This window comes from Pleurodeles waltl, chromosome 10, assembly GCF_031143425.1.
Source record: "Pleurodeles waltl isolate 20211129_DDA chromosome 10, aPleWal1.hap1.20221129, whole genome shotgun sequence".
NCBI classification, from domain to species: domain Eukaryota; kingdom Metazoa; phylum Chordata; class Amphibia; order Caudata; family Salamandridae; genus Pleurodeles; species Pleurodeles waltl.
In genome coordinates, this window is record NC_090449.1 from 10783727 (window position 1) to 10796868 (window position 13142).

Consider the following 13142-nt stretch of genomic DNA (forward strand, 5'->3'; position numbering starts at 1 on the left):
GGAGCCCCACAGCCAGCTGACATGAACCCAAATATTTTCGAGACTTGACATCTCCAAAGAGTATCACCAGCTAGAAATGGACAAACCATTGAGACTCATTGCAATGTTCTCTGCGTGGCTGGGGCTGTCTGGATACAAATGCCCACATGTCTGTATTGTGTCCATGACTGATATCTTGAAGAGACTGTCAAAAAGGACATTAGACCTGTGCAGAACTGTTTAACTGCAGTGACAACATTCCAGTATGTCATAGAAGTGATTTAAAACAAGACCAGGCTTTGTTTGAGGTATTCACCGAGCTTTAGTGAGCTGGTTTCAGTGAAGTGAGTGGTTTACAAAAAAGAACTCCGGGCACATTTTTGTTCAACGTGATGCATGCCAAGCAGCCCAAAGAAGGAATAATTCCTGAACATCTCCCTCCCACCAGCTGATGCCAGAGAGGTGCAATCATCCCTGGCTATGGTGAGCTGCTCTTCCCAATACAACAAAGGCTTTGCAACCCCAGCCTCCACTGCCAGGGGTGACTCACTAGAACAGTCAGCCCTGGAGGAATAGCAAGATTGAGTGGTCAAATGCCAGTGAAGAAGCCTTCAACAGCCAACACATGTCTCAGGGAAGGAGAATAATGGACCCTGGCCCAGCACTCTGTGCAGAATTGGTTTTGGATGCCAATCCAATTGGGTAGTGGTGCCATTAGAACCACACAAGTCATGACACAAGGCCCTGCACTGGCACAGGTCCAATGCCAACACTAGTCTCGGAGATGGAAATTAAGCACTTAACCCGGCATATACATGATGGTTTTGAACCCTGTGTTGGTGAATACTGAGACATGCATACATGTGTTCAAAAATCGTATGTGGCAATTTACAGAGATGTGTACAGGTGCTCTGGAACCCCATCTGGGCACCTACAAAGACAGGTGTACAATGCTGTGGGAACCCATGTTGGCATTTATAGAGAAACGTGTACAGTGTTCTGGAACCCCATGAGGGCATTTATAGAGACACATGTACAGTGTTCTGGAACCCCATGTGGGCATTACAGAGACACATGGACCAGTGTTCTGAACCCCCCAGGGCATTATAGAGACATGAGGACCAGTGTTCTGCCACATGGGGTTCCAGAACACTGACACATGTGTGTCTAAAATGGCCACATGGGGTTCCAGAGCACTGGTACACGTGTCTCTATAATGCCCTCATGGGGTTTCAGAACACTATACATGTGGGCATTATAGAGACACGTGTTGAGTGTTCTGGAACCCTATGAGGGCATTTATAGAGACATGTACCAGTGCTCTGGAACCCCATGAGGGCATTTTAGAGACACCAGTATCAGTGTTCTGAAACCCCAAGAGGGCATTATAGAGACACATGTACCAGTGTTCTGGAACCCCATGAGAGCATTTATAGAGACACGTGTAGAGTGTTCTGAAATCCCATGAGGGCATTATAGAGACACGTGTACCAGTGATCTGGAACCCCATGTATGCATTTATGGAGACACGTGTACCAGTGCTCGGAAACCCCATGAGGGCATTATAGAGACGTGTACCAGTGCTCTGGAACCCCATGTATGTGTTTATGGAGACACGTGTACCAGTGCTCTGGAACCCCATGTATGCGTTTATGGAGACACGTGTACCAGTGCTCTGGAACCCATGTGGGCATTCACAAAGATGAGTACAGGTGCTCTGGAACCCCACGTGGGCATTATAGAGACACATGTACCAGTGCTCTGGAACCCCATGTATGCGTTTATGGAGACACGTGTACCAGTGCTCTGGAACCCCATGTATGCGTTTATAGAGACACGTGTACCAGTGCTCTGAAACCCCATGAGGGCATTTATAGAGACACGTGTAGAGTGTTCTTCAACCCCATGAGGGCATTTATAGAGACACGTGTACCAGTGTTCTGGAACCCTATGAGGGCATTATAGAGACACGTGTACCAGTGCTCTGGAACCCCATGTATGCGTTTATAGAGACACGTGTACCAGTGCTCTAAAACCCCATGAGGGCATTTATAGAGACACGTGTAGAGTGTTCTGGAACCCCATGAGGGCATTTATAGAGACACGTGTACCAGTGTTCTGGAACCCTATGAGGGCATTATAGAGACACGTGTACCAGTGCTCTGGAACCCCATGTATGCGTTTATGGAGAAACGTGTACCAGTGCTCTGGAACCCCATGTATGCGTTTATAGAGATGTGTACTAGTGCTCTGGAACCGCATGTATGCGTTTATGGAGACATGTGTACCAGTGCTCTGGACCCCATGTATGCGTTTATAGAGACACGTGTACCAGTGCTCTGAAACCCCATGAGGGCATTATAGAGACACGTGTATCAGTGTTCTGAAACCCCATGAGGGCATTTATAGAGACACATGTACAGTGTTCTGGAATCCCATGAGGGCATTATAGAGACACGTGGACCAGTGTTCTGGAACCCTATGAGGGCATTATAGAGACACGTATACCAGTGCTCTGGAACCCCATGTATGCGTTTATGGAGACACGTGTACTAGTGCTCTGGAACCCATGTATGCGTTTATAGAGACACGTGTACTAGTGCTCTGGAACCGCATGTATGCGTTTATGGAGACACGTGTACCAGTGCTCTGGACCCCATGTATGCGTTTATAGAGACACGTGTAGAGTGTTCTGGAACCCCATGTGGGAATTATAGAGACACGTGTACCAGTGTTCTGGATCCCCATGAGGGCATTATGGAGACACGTGTACCAGTGCGTGTACCAGTGCTCTGGAACCCCATGTGGGCATTATAGAGACACGTGTACCAGTGCTCTGGAACCCCATGTATGCGTTTATAGAGACACGTGTACCAGTGCTCTGGACCCCATGTATGCGTTTATAGAGACACGTGTACCAGTGCTCTGGAACCCATGTGGGCATTCACAAAGATGAGTACAGGTGCTCTGGAACCCCGCGTGGGCATTATAGAGACACATGTACCAGTGCTCTGGAACCCCATGTATGCGTTTATGGAGACACGTGTACCAGTGCTCTGGAACCCCATGTATGCGTTTATAGAGACACGTGTACCAGTGCTCTGAAACCCCATGAGGGCATTTATAGAGACACGTGTAGAGTGTTCTGGAACCCCATGAGGGCATTATAGAGACACGTGTACCAGTGCTCTGGAACCCCATGTATGCGTTTATGGAGACACGTGTACCAGTGCTCTGGAACCCCATGTATGCGTTTATAGAGACACGTGTACCAGTGCTCTGAAACCCCATGAGGACATTTATAGAGACACGTGTAGAGTGTTCTTGAACCCCATGAGGGCATTTATAGAGACACGTGTACCAGTGTTCTGGAACCCTATGAGGGCATTATAGAGACACGTGTACCAGTGCTTTGGAACCCCATGTATGCGTTTATAGAGACACGTGTACCAGTGCTCTAAAACCCCATGAGGGCATTTATAGAGACACGTGTAGAGTGTTCTGGAACCCCATGAGGGCATTTATAGAGACACGTGTACCAGTGTTCAGGAACCCTATGAGGGCATTATAGAGACACGTGTACCAGTGCTCTGGAACCCCATGTATGCGTTTATGGAGACACGTGTACCAGTGCTCTGGAACCCCATGTATGCGCTTATAGAGACGTGTACTAGTGCTCTGGAACCGCATGTATGCGTTTATGGAGACATGTGTACCAGTGCTCTGGACCCCATGTATGCGTTTATAGAGATACGTGTACCAGTGCTCTGAAACCCCATGAGTGCATTATAGAGACACGTGTATCAGTGTTCTGAAACCCCATGAGGGCATTTATAGAGACACATGTACAGTGTTCTGGAACCCCATGAGGGCATTATAGAGACACGTGGACCAGTGTTCTGGAACCCTATGAGGGCATTATAGAGACACGTATACCAGTGCTCTGGAACCCCATGTATGCGTTTATGGAGACACGTGTACTAGTGCTCTGGAACCCATGTATGCGTTTATAGAGACACGTGTACTAGTGCTCTGGAACTGCATGTATGCGTTTATGGAGACACCTGAACCAGTGCTCTGGACCCCATTTATGCGTTTATAGAGACACGTGTAGAGTGTTCTGGAACCCCAGGAGGGCATTATAGAGACACGTGTACCAGTGCTCTGGAACCCCATGTGGGCATTATAGAGACACGTGTACCAGTGTTCTGGAACCCTATTAGGGCATTATAGAGACACGTGTACCAGTGTTCTGGATCCCCATGTATGCGTTTATAGAGACACGTGTACCAGTGCTCTGGAACCCCATGTGGGCATTATAGAGACACGTGTACCAGTGTTCTGGAACCCCATGAGGGCATTATGGAGACACGTGTACCAGTGCTCTGGAACCCCATGTGGGCATTATAGAGACACGTGTACCTGTGCTCTGGAACCCCATGTATGCGTTTATAGAGACACGTGTACCAGTGCTCTGGACCCCATGTATGCGTTTATAGAGACACGTGTACCAGTGCTCTGGAACCCCATGTGGGCATTATAGAGACACGTGTACCAGTGTTCTGAACCCCCCAGGGCATTATAGAGACACGTGTACCAGTGTTCTGGAACCCCATGTGGGCATTATAGAGACACATATACCAGTGTTCTGGAACCCTATTAGGGCATTATAGAGACACGTGTACCAGTGTTCTGGATCCCCATGTATGCGTTAATAGAGACACGTTTACCAGTGCTCTGGAACCCCATGTATGCGTTTATAGAGACACGTGTACCAGTGTTCTGGAACCCTATGAGGGCATTATAGAGACACATGTATCAGTGTTCTGAAACCCCATGAGGGCATTTATAGAGACACGTGTATCAGTGTTCTGGAACCCCATGAGGGCATTTATAGAGACACATGTACAGTGTTCTGGAACCCCATGAGGGCATTATAGAGACACGTGTACCAGTGCTCTGGAACCCCATGTATGAGTTTATAGAGACACGTGTACCAGTGTTCTGGAACCCTATGAGGGCATTATAGAGACACGTGTACCAGTGCTCTGGAACCCCATGTATGCGTTTATGGAGACACGTGTACCAGTGTTCTGGAACCCTATGAGGGTATTATAGAGACACGTGTACCAGTGTTCTGGAACCCCATGAGAGCATTATAGAGACACGTGTATCAGTGTTCTGGAACCCCATGTATGCGTTTATGGAGACATGTGTACCAGTGCTCTGGACCCCATGTGTGCGTTTATAGAGATACGTGTACCAGTGCTCTGAAACCCCATGAGGGCATTTATAGAGACACGTGTAGAGTGTTCTGGAACCCCATGAAGGCATTATAGAGACACGTGTAGAGTGTTCTGGAACCCCATGAGGGCATTATGGAGACACGTGTACCAGTGCTCTGGAACCCCATGTGGGCATTATAGAGACACGTGTACCAGTGTTCTGGAACCCTATTAGGGCATTATAGAGACACGTGTACCAGTGTTCTGGATCCCCATGTATGCGTTTATAGAGACACGTGTACCAGTGCTCTGGACCCCATGTGGGCATTATAGAGACATGTGTACCAGTGTTCTGGAACCCCATGAGGGCATTATGGAGACACGTGTACCAGTGCTCTGGAACCCCATGTATGCGTTTATAGAGACATGTGTACCAGTGCTCTGGACCGCATGTATGCGTTTATAGAGACACGTGTACCAGTGCTCTGGAACCCCATGTGGGCATTATAGAGACACGTGTACCAGTGTTCTGAACCCCCCAGGGCATTATAGAGACACGTGTACCAGTGTTCTGGAACCCCATGTGGGCATTATAGAGACACATGTACCAGTGTTCTGGAACCCTATTAGGGCATTATAGAGACACGTGTACCAGTGTTCTGGATCCCCATGTATGCGTTTATAGAGACACGTGTACCAGTGCTCTGGAACCCCATGTATGCGTTTATAGAGACACGTGTACCAGTGTTCTGGAACCCTATGAGGGCATTATAGAGACACGTGTACCAGTGCTCTGGAACCCCATGTATGCGTTTATAGAGACACGTGTACCAGTGCTCTGGAACCCCATGAGGGCATTATAGAGACACGTGTAGAGTGTTCTGGAACCCCATGAGGGCATTATGGAGACACGTGTACCAGTGCTCTGGAACCCCATGTATGCGTTTATAGAGACACGTGTACCAGTGCTCTGAAACCCCATGAGGGCATTATAGAGACACGTGTAGAGTGTTCTGGAACCCCATGTGGGCATTATAGAGACACGTGGACCAGTGCTCTGGAACCCCATGTATTTGTTTATAGAGACACGTGGACCAGTGTTCTGGAACCCTATTAGGGCATTATAGAGACATGTGTACCAGTGTTCTGGATCCCCATGTATGCGTTTATAGAGACACGTGTACCAGTGCTCTGGACCCCATGTATGCGTTTATGGAGACACGTGGACCAGTGCTCTGAAACCCCATGAGGGCTTTATAGAGACACGTGTATCAGTGTTCTGAAACCCCATGAGGGCATTTATAGAGACACGTGTAGAGTGTTCTGGAACCCCATGTGGGCATTATAGAGACACGTGGACCAGTGCTCTGGAACCCATATGGGCATTCAGAAAGATGAGTACAGGTGCCCTGGATCTCTATGTGGGCATTTCCAGGGGCATGTACACACACGCTCTGGAACAGAGTCATGTGCACAAGGAGCCTTGGGACCCGGAGCGCCGCAGCACTGTCCTAGGACAGGTACAGAGGTATGTGTGGACACTGTGAATGGCTCCTGGACGTGCTCCCCGATGCCTTGTGCTGGGACCTGGGTGCCCTCTGCCCCCCACGAGGATGGAGGAGCTGGGGATCTCATCCTGGGTCTTGGGCTCGCAGGTGTTGCAGGAGCACCGCTAATATCTGTAGGAGGTGGCGCCTGCCCCCAGTGTATCAACGCCCCTGGCATCCCCGGCCGGCACCCACCTGCAGCGCCTGGATCGTTGATTCAATGCGCCTAGAAGCCTTCCTGCGCTAGGCTACTGCTGAAATACAGACTCAGCGCCGCCGGTGCTCTCGGCAAGGCCAGTACGGCTGGTTTAGAGCTGAAAATTCAAGTCTCTTGGTTTTGCCAATGCTTTTGCGACCTATATATGGATAAATTGAGAAGCGCAGCATATAAATGCTAGACTGCTGCCGGCAGGGGGCGCTGCAGAACTGGGAACCTGAGTTGCAGCATCACAGGACTGTGTGCAAGGAAGCAGGGCCTCCCATGCGCAGGGGGCACCCCGAGGGGATGCATATATTTACTTTCATTTAATTCTTGTAGTTTTATAGAGTGGAAGCCTGGCGCGAGAGTATCAGAGAGATTTTTATAAGGGAACAAGAATAAGTCACAGAAAATACCAGACATGACGGTAGCACACATCCGACACAGGGGTGAAACAGATCCTTCAGAGCCAGAAAACAGACCTACAATATATTACATAAAACTGGGACAGTAGGAACCGATGGTGAACCTGGAAGGAACGCAAATCAGTGACCAGGAGCAGGGACCGGGAGGAAGTGGAACCAAATTAAGGGGAGGAGGTACGTTTGTTGCGTCCAGTGGGCAGTATGGGAGGAAGTTCTGTGCTAGCACAGCTGTTCTAATAAAAATGATTAATGAGTGCTTATGTATTATGAATAATAAGTTTATGTAGAAAATAAAATGACGTAGAAAAATAATGCACGCATTTGAAACTGTGATTACGAAGAATGGCCACCAATGTAAATGAAATGTACTAATCAATGATTTAATACTTATGAAATGTTGAATATATGTTACACTAATGGAGTAATATGTCATTTTAAGGGTTATGAAGTAAGCATTAGCTTTATTAATTGTAGGCCTTAACTCCAACGAGTGTATTGGCATACTCGCCAGGCCTCACATAAAAGCTGTATATCTTACCGTTTAATAAAATAGCTGACCAAGAAGTTAAACTGTGAATCTCTATCGTATTGTTTAAATGTGCTCATAACGGAAGCTTTCCGTGTGAACCGACTGCTAGGAGATGATGTTCTTGCTAATGCAACATTTTGGCCCTCATTACAACTTTGGCGGGTGTGGCTGCCAATGCGGCCGCACTCCCGCGGAGGCCATTAAGACATCCCCGCTGGCCCAGCGGGGATGTCGGCCGCAACACGGGAGCCGGCTCCAAATGGAGCCAGCGGTGTTGCGGCGGTGTGACGGGTGCAGTTGCACCCGTCGCGCTTTTCACTGTCTGCTATGCAGACAGTGAAAAGCTCCATGGGGCCGTGGCTGGGGGCCCCGCGACTACCATGAAAAGGCTGGCGGGAGGGGGACTCGTAATCCCCTGGGCAGCGCTGCCCTGGGGGATTACAACCGCCGGGACCAATGTGGCTGGAAACCACCGGTCCCGGCGGTGTAACCGCGGCGCTTCCGCCGCGGTCGTAATCCCCTAGTTTGTACCGCCAGCCTGTTGGTGGTACAAACTCCAAAACAGCCCTGGCGGTCTTTGACCGCCAGGGTTGTAATGAGGCCCTTAGTGTGTAATGTGTGTGAGACGGACTTTCCCAGGACAAGAACAATGAAGATACTGACTAGAGTAGTAGATGCAACAATATTGTTACCCGACGAGCCGGATGATGAGGACATCGCAAGACAAACCAATCAACGATGTGTGAACGGAGTAATATTAGGACTCATAGATTTGGGATATTAGTTTTATTGGACAGACTGCGATCATACGATTAATTGACCAACAGGGATTTGGGGGTAGTTTAGGTAACTTTGACTTAACGACTCTGCACAGAGTAAAGAGACCTCATTCTGAGAGAAGACAGCTTACTGCCCATTGTTTCCTGACCGAGAGGTTACTACTTCCTTATGTGTCTTGACAAGAGACATGCTTAACTTTAATGCTTGGTGCTGAAGCCTGATGCATTGCTGATTGACTGATGTCCTGAGGACGCACACTGATTCTGCTTTGATAATCCACCCTGAGGATAGGTATTATGATCCAGATTGTGATTATTATGCATATTTGCTTTTTCTTTCTAGGTACCAACTGTGCTGTTTTGATAGAGCCATAGTTAGATGTTTTTCCAAATTTGTGTTACTAAATTGTTTTGCTTGAAGCCCAACCTGCTGATGCTAATCTGATGTTAGTTAAGGATTCTCACTAATGAGTTACGATAACAGGGACTAAGGATTAGATTACGTTTCTTCCGCCGCTTTGGATAGGCAGCATTGTTTCTGTTTGTGTTTCATCTGATTTTGAGATTAATCTACATGACCTGAGCATTGTTAATATAGGGAAATAAACATTCTAAACTTTTACTAAAGGTGTAGTTATTCATAACTGAAAGGTCATGGTGCGTGACAATTACTGACTCCAGTGATTATTGATTTAATGATTGCTAATGATTATTGATCATTGTGTATTGATTATTGATTATGTACTGGATCTTTGGTAAGAACATCTTAATTGCGAGTCAAATGGTTCATCGACCTATTCGCGTCCCCTTGTAAGTTTACTTATTAAGGTCAGACCCGCTAACAACTGTTCTCAGTCATCACCTGCGTGTCCGGGGAACCCAAAGATTTTAAGCTCCTTTAAAGGTTTTGAGACAGAAATGGAAGGAGGGGCTCTGGGGAGCGACTTCTACATCCCTGTGGTGCTGCCACCGAAGGGTGGCTTCATACATCCCTCTTTTGGCTCAAGGCGAAGGATTCTGCTTTACACAACCCTTGACGATTGCCATAGATATTCACAGCCGTATTTACCAAAATTCACGCAACGCACCAAGCCACCTTGCTGTGCTGCGCTGCGTGAAAGGGCAGGAATGGGCTGTTTTTAACATTACATGGGCCATTCCTGTCTTTCACCCCTGCACTGGCGCACAGAGTGCTGCGTAGCACCAACACGTAGCCTTGTGCAAGGGTATCTGCATTGTTGGCAGAATTGTTTTTGTGCAGAAAGGGGCACCTTCCTGCAAAAAAACAATCTTCAGAGGTTTTTTCCCTCTTTCTATGTGTGCTGCGGAATTTAGCACACATAAAAAGAGAAAAAAATTAGGAGGAATAAAGGTATTTCTTCTTGTTACGCCTCCCCTGGGGAGGCATAGAATTCTGACGTATTCCAAAGTCTACCTCTTATGGTAAATCTGGCAATGCACCAAAACCCATGGGCGGATCCATGGGAGCACCCACGCTCCACCCATGTAACGTCTCTCCGGGGCAGAATAACGCACGGTAGCCATTTGCACTGCCTTGCCTTACTCCAGATTTACCAAGCCACGCAGGGCCATGCGAGGTGTCCTCGTGTTGCCTAGTAAATATCATTCTAGGTTTTACGTTCCCTTTGCACGGCGCAAGGATGACGCAAAACCTTGATAAATATTTTCCTCACTTTCTTAACAAAATAGTAGGGTGAAGGCTGGAGAAGGAGTTTGTGGGTGATGCAGGCGTCTTAAACTACCCCCTTGCTTCAATCAGAAGTCACTGTGGTTTTGTAAGGGAAGAAGGGATGAATTCAGAGTTCTTGCTTCCAGAAAGAAACTGGACAGCCCTATACACCACTGCTTGCTCTGAGGGTGGGTAGATGGACGTCTGGTAGCCAGAGAGACACAAGTCACCATAATCGAGTCTGGAGAAAACAAGAAGCCGAACTGAGGTCTTCAGTCTTGCTCAGGAATAAACTGCAGGAAACCTGAAAGCAACCAAAGTTGGCGTTGTGCGCTCTAGGCCGTGATGGAGCTCTGTCCATGTAGGTTACCTCTGCTGCCAAGGATGACACCCAGGGGTTTCTGTTATCGACAAAAGCTGGTGTATGATCCAGCTGAGTGTGCCTGTCAAGCACGAGTGAACGGGAAGGTTTGACTTTTTTCAGGGAAATTAAGAGAACTATGGGCATAATATAGAGTTTGTTGGATTAGTTACTGCATCACAAACGTGACAGGTATCCGGTCCGCCATATTATGATCCCCATAGGATATAATGGAATCGCGATACGGCAGACGGGATATCCGACAGAGTAACCCGTCCGCCAATCTCTAAACCAGGCCCTATGTTTTTGAGGGGTTGCGTGTTAGTTGATGTTTAGACAAGTAGTTCTAAATACAGATTAAAGAGTGTCAGAGAAGGAACGGAGCCGTATAAAGCCTCTTGTCACAGAAAGTCATTGTGTGAGAGAGAATGAACCATTTTACTCGTTTGGGTTCCGTTTCACAGATAGGAGGAGAACCCCCTTAACACTGCACCTTCATTTCCCATATGTTCTTTGGGCATACTGATCAAAGATGTATGACTGACCCTTTCTGAGGCCGCTGATATGTCTAGAAACTCAAGCAAGCGAAAGTGTCACGAATTTAGAAAGTGAATGCACCGTCAACAGCGTGTAGAAATGCCGTCTCCGTGCTGCAGCCCGGTCTGAAACCAGATTGAGAATTGTCCACAGGATTGTTAAACTGGATGTGATGGAAAAGTTGGGGGGCAACACAACTTTCTAGTAACTTTCCTAAAACAGGTACGCTTGAAACAGGGTAGAAGTTCCTGAGCTCATAAGCAACAGCTGAGGGGTTCTTCAGAAGGGGTGACACCCAATTCCCAGAACTCTATGCACAAGTGATGAATTCACCAGAGCTGCCCAGTATGGTAGATCACGTTTGGTTATTTATTTACAATTTTTTTCAGGCACTGCAGCCATAAAGTAGTCCAATGATTTCACTTTGATGATAATTTAGGAAAACTCATAATCTAAGATTCTGTAAAATGAGCAAATATTGAGATTCAGTTTAGACGTGACTATAGCCCGAACCGCTGAACGGAATTACACAAAGTTTGGCAGAAAGCTAGATCTTGGTCTAGAAAGAGCACGTTGTGTAATTTGGTGTAAATCTGTTCAGTAGTTTTAAAATTATTAAATAAAAATATTTATATATATCTAAAGACGAAGAGGGTTTGCGGGTCCCCCTCAGCTTGTCAATATATATAGATGAGCAGATGTCGGTGGTGTTGTACTGTGCTTCATATAAAGGACCTGCTCTCCACCTGAACTGGGAACTACCCAGAGTTCCCAGTTTCCTTTTTTTGCATAATTTATGTGGTACTCTAAGCCTGAAAGGGTATTGTCTTGACTTATACTGGGGGCTCCCTTCTGCCTGGACTAAGGTATACCTCTATGAAGAGCTCTAACTAGAGTGAAACACACATGTCAGGGATTGCTTTTATCCATTCCAGGTTGGCTTGGATGGTGTTTTACCAATGCAAAGCTGTAATACTAAGCCTGGCGTGCTAAAAGGCTTTTGTCATTTTTCAGTTTGGTGGCATTTGCTAATCCTATGCCTAAAGATTTTCCTGTCAAATGGCAAAAGGCTTTGTTGCTCTCTAGCTCACTATGGATGGCGCTGTGCTCATCCTATGCTTAAAAACTCTGCTAGAGAAACAGACATTTGCAGTGAGAATATTTAGCGTGTCGGTGGTGTTGCAGGTTTTGTAACCGGGGATGACAAACACCAAAGCATGCCTCCTCTGGTAATCTGTGAGATTTCAAGCATCAAAATACTGGTCTGCGCCTGTAGCGCAGAAGGATAACAGTCCATGGTTAAACGCCTCTTTGCTTTAACAAATGATTTTCACAATAAATAAGCCCAGCCTACTGCATTTGTAATAGCGTTTTATAAAGAAGAGATCAGAACTATGGCTTTGGTCATAACTTTTAACAGTGAACCCGTCAGGCCTGTATCTGTTACCATGAGCTTGTCATCACAACCAACTCAGGCCTACAGTATTGAGTGTAATAATTCTAACAAGGCCACCATCAGGCGTACAGTCAGAAGATGTCCTGGGATCTACACCAAGATAGGTAAGGAGCCTGGAGGTGAGCGTGGATTCAGACCTATCCTTGACACCACGTCAACAGTGTCACAAAGAGTGCCTGCCACACAATGAAAACACTGCTGCTCACCTTCCCACACCTCAGGCGCGAGCACAAACCACAAGCCATCCTCGCGCTCGTAATCTCCAAGCTTGACTATGCCAACAGCTTAGAACGTGGTGTATTGGAAATACAACTCATCCAAAACACTGCGGCAAGACTCCTCTTCTCCTTCACCCAAGAGGACGCCTGACTCCGTCCTGCAGTACTTCCACTGGCTACCTATAGATAGAAGGGCA

General features: G+C 47.2%; 2 protein-coding genes across 3 annotated transcripts in view; one reads left to right on the forward strand and one right to left on the reverse strand.

Annotated features, from left to right (window-relative positions):
- The window catches only part of LOC138260890 (uncharacterized), a 97990-nt gene that overhangs the window by 60050 nt on the left and 24798 nt on the right, over nucleotides 1-13142 (reverse strand). The gene's annotated exons all lie outside the window — the stretch shown is intronic.
- The window catches only part of ITIH6 (inter-alpha-trypsin inhibitor heavy chain family member 6), a 160020-nt gene continuing 154242 nt past the window's right edge, over nucleotides 7365-13142 (forward strand). For both annotated transcript variants that reach the window (XM_069209358.1, XM_069209359.1), the window contains exon 1: nucleotides 7365-7549. The gene's annotated coding sequence lies outside the window, so the exon portion shown is untranslated. The remainder of the gene's footprint in view (nucleotides 7550-13142) is intronic.